Source organism: Quercus suber, unplaced genomic scaffold, assembly GCF_002906115.3.
Source record: "Quercus suber isolate HL8 unplaced genomic scaffold, Cork oak 2.0 scaffold_213, whole genome shotgun sequence".
Classification (NCBI taxonomy): Eukaryota; Viridiplantae; Streptophyta; class Magnoliopsida; order Fagales; family Fagaceae; genus Quercus; species Quercus suber.
Genome location: NW_027069671.1, coordinates 93,392 through 100,693, shown reverse-complemented (window position 1 = coordinate 100,693; position 7,302 = coordinate 93,392). Strand labels below are relative to the sequence as shown.

Below are 7,302 nucleotides of genomic sequence, written 5' to 3'. Positions count from 1 at the left end.
ATATTCTTTTTTTTTTTTTTTTTTTTTTTTTGGGTGGCATCAAGAGGTTTAGCCCTTCAATATGTGTGGAAAGAAACATGCTCATCATTCAATAATCGTTGATTTTTTAGCATTTTATTTTTTTCAATGTTTGTAGGTTATGGTGTTTTGGTTGCTCTTAATAAGTATATGATTAATAAAGTGTTTCATGTTCACATAATTTTTCATATTTGCATGCATCCACCCTTTGGTGTTAGTTCTTGAGTTTTTATTGAAAATTTTGCTTTGCAACCCAATGAAGAGATAAAAAGAAGGTAGTGGGCTGATTTTCTATTGATGAGTAATGGAATCTTAGGGATGTGCTTTAGCAATACAACATTCTGAATCAAAAGAAGGGGTCACATATTAGGTTTTACTTTTTCTTCTAACAGAGGTTATATTTATTATATGTGTCCATTAAGGGTTGAGGTTTGGCTATTTTTTTTTCCCCCAATTTCTTGAGTTCAGTTTTGTTTAGTTTTCTTGAACGGATTATGTTTTGTCAATGACTACATGCTAAGGGATTACTAAATCAAAGGTTTTATTTTTATTTTTTCCTAAAGTCTTGAACTTCTCATTTCTAACTACTTAATGCTACAAAGGGTCCTCTCACTGATAAGACCATTTATTATACTTCAATAAGAGGTATTGAATTAATTTGACTGAATTAATTTGAAAGGTCAAATTCTGTTTTCATTTTTACACAAGTGCCTGCAGAGTGCAGAGTGACATGATTTGGAGGTAATAATAGATGAAGCTTTTCCTTTGTTGTTTTCCTTCTTGATATTTAATTTTACTATTATTTCTTTATCGATATATGTCTCTGATTTACTAGAATGCTTATTTTGTTCCTATTTTTTCTTTTTTTTTTCTTTTTTTTTTTGAGCATCTTACGCTTTCCTTTTGCGTTAATAATAATTTCTCATATATTTCAAAATTGTTCTATTAGACTTTGTTTCTTTTAATTTATGTACTGCTCAGGCTAATAGGCTTAGTTTATTGGCAGGTTTTGTTTAATGTTGTTGTGGTTAGCTTTGTATATTTTCTTAATTCATTTGTTTTTATTGTGTATGTCTTAGTATTTTGGATAGAGTGCTTATAGATGCCTTAATTTTATTTATTTATTTTATGAATAGAAGATTACATAATAATGGGTGAAAAGCTTCATGAATTCCATAACTTGAGTGTGTATGTGTATAATCTAATCTATCTCTGTGTAATTTTGAAGCGAATCCTAAAAAAATTGAGGAACTTCAGTGTAATTAGTCTTGATTGTTGCTGTCTTATTGAGTACTTATGTTTAGGTTCTTTTGTTTCTTTGTGATTTTTCTTTTATGAAAGTGTTAAGAAAAAGTTCAAGAGGAAGGATTATTTGGTAATTTTAACAATCTTCCTTATCCTGTTATTTGGTTAAAATTCAGATTTGTAACATTCACCTGGTGTTCTCAAGAAACATTGCTAGATAAAGCTGACAGATTAGGACAATTTTACTATCATTCTTATCCTTTTGACTTCTACTCTTTTTAATTCCATATTAATATGATAAGATTTTTTAATGTTCCAAACCATAAACTCAGATTGAATGTAGGTTTGCCAAAAATGAAATTATATTTCCCAATTCGCCTTGGACTAATGTAGATGACTCTGCCGTTTTTGTTATCTTTAGTGCCAGAAAATTAAGCTTTGCAAAATTTGGGGCTAGGAGTTTAGCCATTGTAGATGATAACAATTTTGAGTATGATGATATTATTGTATATAAGGGCCAATTCTATGTAACTAATACATTGGGAAACATTTCGTGGATCGATAATTCGTCATTGAAGAGTGGGTTCAATGGGAGTTGGAGAAAAGTTTGGGTGATTGAGTTTTTGTTTTGGCTGAAGATTTTACTAGGTATAAAAGGAATTGCATTTTCTTCAATGATCAAAATGAAACTCATGTTTTCGACTTGAAAGATAGTAGCTTTGGAGATTTATAGAATATCCATCCATTCCTGGCTTCTCTCACATTTGCTTTAGGCCTATGTAAGGTAGTGCACTTCCAAAGTTTCTTATTGAGTTAAAATAAAGGAAATCATTATGAAATTGATATTTTATTTCATTTTCTCTTTGACACTTGATTTGTTGTCATCTTTAACAGCATGATCAAATGATTAAAATAAATACATTTACCCCTTTTTTTATGTTGCTGTAGAGTGAGAAGTATGATGTGTTGAGGTTTGAGTACAAAGTAGATTTACCTGCTAGGTTGACCACAATTTTAAGTTATGTGTGTTCGGCTATCTGCATAAGCTCATTAGATAACTGGATATGTGAATGATGCTGTATTGAGTCATTTTGGTGAATAGGTACAGTTTTGCTGCTGGCAAAATTCATCCACCCTGGCCTTTAACACCAGTTGATGGTGCCCAATCTATTTCACCTGTGCTGATTCAATCAAAACCTAACATTTTAGGATCTCAAGGGAGTCTATTACCTCCACAAGCATCATTTTCTTCAGTTGAAATTGAATGTTACAGTTTTTTTTTCCTCCTTTGATTTGATTATGACCTAAGAAATATGAGTTAGTTTTGAGTATTTTGGTTGGGTTGGTTTTGATTTAAGCATTTTGGTGGTATAGTGAAAAGGCATGTCTGTTTTATTTCAATGTAATTTGTCAGGATCCTTCGTAAATACCACCAAAGTTTGGGTTGTGATGACTAAGAGTCTTTAGAATGTATAGTAATAATAATTTCTTGGTAAATGGAATTATGGAATTTTTTGGATTAATTAAACAAACAAATTGATAACTAACGTATCTTACACACTTTGCAACAAATTTTTTCTTTAAAAATTGATTTTATTAGCCAAATTTCTCTTATACTCATGAGATTTCAAATGATCCCGCGCATTGTGTGGGTTAAACACTAATCATATACTATATATAATAGCAGAAGCTGAGAGAAAGTTGATTTCTACAATTAAGGAGGTGTTGACAAATAGGATAACAGTGATAAATTATAATGTTTGACTACATTAAAACACTGCTTGGAGCCCTCTTGGTATAAAAGGAAACTAACCACTTAAAAAAAAAAAAAAAAAAAAAAAAAAAAAAAAAAAAAAAAAAAAAGAAAGATTGCTTCACGGAGAAAGGAGAGAGATCGAGAGAAAAGAGGGATAGAGAATTAGAGAGACAGAGATATAGAGAAGGGCGCCACCCAGACCAGATCTTTTGCCATCATCGTAAGGGCAGCTTCCATTTCTCATATTTGGATACTTTCTTTTCGCTTCCTTTTCAATTTTCCTAACACCAATGCTTGCGATCCAGAGGTAGAGAAGGGAAAAAAAAAAAACTTGCGATATAGAGATGAGAAGGAGACAGGCATTGAGAGAACTACCACCGGTAAGTTTTTCTTTTTTTCATTCTTTCTTAGATCTAGGTATGGGTATGAAATATGAATTATTTTTGAGAAATTTGGTTGGATTTATTTTTATTTAAGTATTTGGGTAACATTAGGTTTTGATTTGATTTTTTGAAATTTGGGGTTATATATGATTATGTTTGGAGAGGGCAAAAACAGAGAAATTGTGCCTCTTCATACACAATAAAACACAATTTAAATGGTGTACCATTTAGTTTTTAACCGATTCATCACTATTAAAAAAACACAATCTAAACAACGATAGTAACAAACGATCGAATGATAGTTAGAATTGGTTTGGGGTAAGATTATGGTTTATAATAAGGTAGTTAGAATTGGCTCTATTGTGCATAGTTGTTGCAGTTGAAAGGCAGAAATTTGAGACTATAAAGCACAGATAGAGTGACATCTGAACCTCCGCCAGTCAGACTACTAGAATCGTTACTAGTAAAGTTCTGATTATATTCCTATTTAAATACAATATCCTGCTTCTAGCCAAATTGTTTTTGTCTGCCACCGTCCATACACCAATCTTCCTCTCTCCAATTTATCCTATCTGACCCTCTTCAGAAATTTTAAATATTTACTATCTGACTATCACTAGATGCATTTAATGATGACAAGCCCTGGACTTCTCAACGACACATCAAAGATATTTAGTGAATCAATATTGTTTCACTAAGGTATTTTTGAATTTGATTTGTGTTTCAATTTATTTCCATTGTTACGTTTAAAACCTATGTCAATGCATGTAAAGAATTATACTTTAATTTGCACTTTATATATTTCCAACACACTACTCCAGCAAGAAATAATGCAACCCAAACTGACATGGCTTAAATTGGATCGGGATTGAAAGCTTGAACAACCAAGGCTAGATTGAATGCAACCCCTGGCAGTGCCTCAAGATTGGGAGCAACACCATAAATGTTATTTTTTTGGTATTTAACTATCTTCTTCGTTTATACATTTTTGCTTTTGATAAAATTGTTGTCTAAGCTTTATTGCAAATTAGAGCATTTTTTTGAAAACACACATTCTCCCTTCTATACTTACTGCTGCATCATCCTTTGTTTTTCTTCTCCAACCCCACCCAAGTTTTCCTAAAGGCAAAAATAGTTTCACTTTCCATAGACGCGCACCATCTGTTTGATAAAAAGCTTCTAAACTATTTTCATGACCAACCAAAATTAATATCAAAACAAGGAATCTGATTTTTTTTTTTTTTTTATATAAAGTAAATAGGATATATTCCTGATGTAGAGCATTAGATCAATTAGATAAAAAAAAAAAAAAAAAATTGAATACTAATTTTAAAGTTTAGGTACTATTGCAAATTTGCATAAGCATGTGCCAAAAGAAGTTCATGGCGTTTTTTAAGTCTCTATTATTAAGGTAAGTTTATCATTTTATTATAATAAAAAAAATAGCAAAAGAAGTCACAGGACACAAATTTTTATGTTTCTTTATGTGTTTGGTATAATATGGGTGATTGAAATGGAATGTAGCATTTAAGTACCTAGAAAAAAAAGTGACATTTATATTATAAATACTATTGTGTTACAGACACTTACAACCTACTTTGTTGGGTTCAAAATCGCAGCAAGGTATCATGTGCTTTCTTATGATATAAAATATAAAAGCTATGGAAGAGTTGGGTTTTTGGCTTTACACTATTCATGGAATAAGTTAATTAGTTATGTAGTTCCGTGTATTTGATACTTTTTAGTTAGTTTTTTTTTTTTGAAACGGAAACTGAATTTTCATTAAACTGAAATTGGATAACAACAGGGCACATCAACAAGAAAGTCAAAACAACAGTAAAAACAAAGCTAACACTTAGCTCTATCTAGCAATAACACATGTTGTATGACAGGCGGCTCAACCCCTTTCCAAATCTGAGAAGAACCCGATGTCTTGGCTAGCTGAGCCAGCTCATGCGCTGCTCTGTTGTAATCCCTTTTCAGATGTCGCATTTTCCAGCTCCTAAAAGACTGCAGCAACTCCAAAGAACCTTGGATGACCATTCCAAACTCACCATTACAGCTACTCTCGTTAATGGCATCAACCACCTCACAAGAGTCAGATTCCACAATAATCCGTTGAAGCTCCATCTCCATAGCCAACCGAACCCCAGCATCTACTGCAAAAGCTTCTGTAACAGCCGCCCCATAGTCTCCATTCAGCACCTTACTCTTCGCAGCAACAACCAACCCCCTACTATCTCGAATAACTACACCAATAGAGGACTTACCTCCAATCCCAGCCGTAGCACCATCAACGTTTATCTTATATACATCCGGAGGAGGCGCAGCCCAGCCAACATCAGAGGCCGCATGTTGTTGTGCTCGACAATACAAAACAGCATTTTTGTAATCCTCCCGTGTACGAGTCGCCATGCTCCAGATTTGTGAATGGGGACTGCTTTTAGTTTGTTTCTATCTTATCTCTTCTATTTGAAAATGATTGTGATCATGTAGTCTTTGAATTTGAGTAGGCCGACTCCATTTGTGGTTGCACCTTTTCATTATCTAGCCCACCAAGTGGATATGATGGTGGGCATGGTACTGGTGGTCGAGGGGGGTTATGGTAGTGCTTTTGCTGAGGCCCCAGATGTGACAACTAAAGAACTAAGGGACCTTTTTGGAGGCATTGGACAAGTAATGTACTACATCTTTTCTTTTGAACTCCTTGCATTTAAGTTTTCTTAAAAAACAATTTAACATGGTTTTCATTCAAGTTGTATTTGGTTACTAGGAAAATGTTGGAGCAGAATAGAACTGAGATTTTAAAAGTTTTTATGTTTTATTTTTTTTGGTTTTTTGGAATCAAGAAAGCAATATATTTTGCTGGGAAAAATAATTTTGATTGGCCTTTTATTTTTATTTTTTAGGTAACTTGAAAAATGGTTTTGGATTACTTTTGCTGAGCTTTTTATTTAATTTTCTAAACATCTGCAGCTTAAAATTTAGAGACACAAATTGGTTTTTCTGTTTCTTAAAAGTTTCTTTGTTTATGATTCTAATTTACTGTCAGTTGGCTTATGTTGTTGAGATATAGGAAGGAAAAGTTCCATTGTCTTGAAACTATTTTTTTATTTTGTGAGTAATTAGCAACCCAAATAGCCCTACATTTACTTCCAAAGGAATTTATTGAAGAAGAAAAAATTATGTTTAAGAGTGATATATTTGAAGTGCTCTTCAACTACTTCTTTTCCCTTTGAGAACCAAAACTGTTACTTGAAAATATATTGAAAAACCCAATAATTTTTACCTTGGTTGGCTTAAGTTTGTAATTTTTTAACAAACCTAATAACAAAAAGGGAGGGAAAGATTCAAGATATAGTTCTTTCTTCCTTCCCTCAACTTTCTCTATCATCAAGTGGTGTAGTGTTATTATTTCAGGAATTAAAATTTATTCTCCTTCACATCTAATCCCATTCTAGCTGTTATACAGGTCTCCATTCCCAGTGCATTGAGTTTGCTCTCAGTTATTGATGGCAAAGGCAAAACAAGAAGGCAGATCTTCTTTAACTTCATTCCATGAATCCTCTCCTAGATTAGGATCACCATACCCCTGGCTTAGATCACCACGATCTGAGGAAGGAGGTTTGCAATTGATAAAACTTCTTGGAGAATGTGCTAGCCATGTAACTGCTAGTGTCTTCATAGTGTTAATACCAGGCTTGAACATATTTCCTATCTTGCCTCTCCTAAAGGCATTGCAATTTAGCGAATTGCTTCATATTTCATTGAGGCATTTATTGATAGGATGCTTAAAGGCAATTTCGTTGGATGAAAGTTTAGTTCAAAACTAACCCATTAGGCTAGCCCTTTTTTTTTTTTTTTTTTTTTTTTTTTTTTTTATTTTTTTTTTTTCCAATT

At 32.6% G+C, this 7,302-nt stretch overlaps 1 long non-coding RNA gene across 4 annotated transcripts; it reads left to right on the top strand.

Annotated features, from left to right (window-relative positions):
• Positions 1-3,063: 3,063 nt before the first annotated feature.
• On the top strand, positions 3,064-7,181 carry LOC136070137 (uncharacterized). Of its 4 annotated transcripts, none has more exons than XR_010631375.1 (3): positions 3,088-3,239; positions 3,325-3,399; positions 5,295-6,157. It is a non-coding gene; the product is annotated as an uncharacterized LOC136070137 (long non-coding RNA). The 4 variants fall into 4 exon arrangements; XR_010631376.1 differs by adding an exon at positions 6,875-7,181 and having other exon boundaries at positions 3,095-3,399; positions 5,295-6,078; XR_010631377.1 differs by adding an exon at positions 6,875-7,181 and having other exon boundaries at positions 3,095-3,399; positions 5,295-6,083.
• Positions 7,182-7,302: the final 121 nt, after the last annotated feature.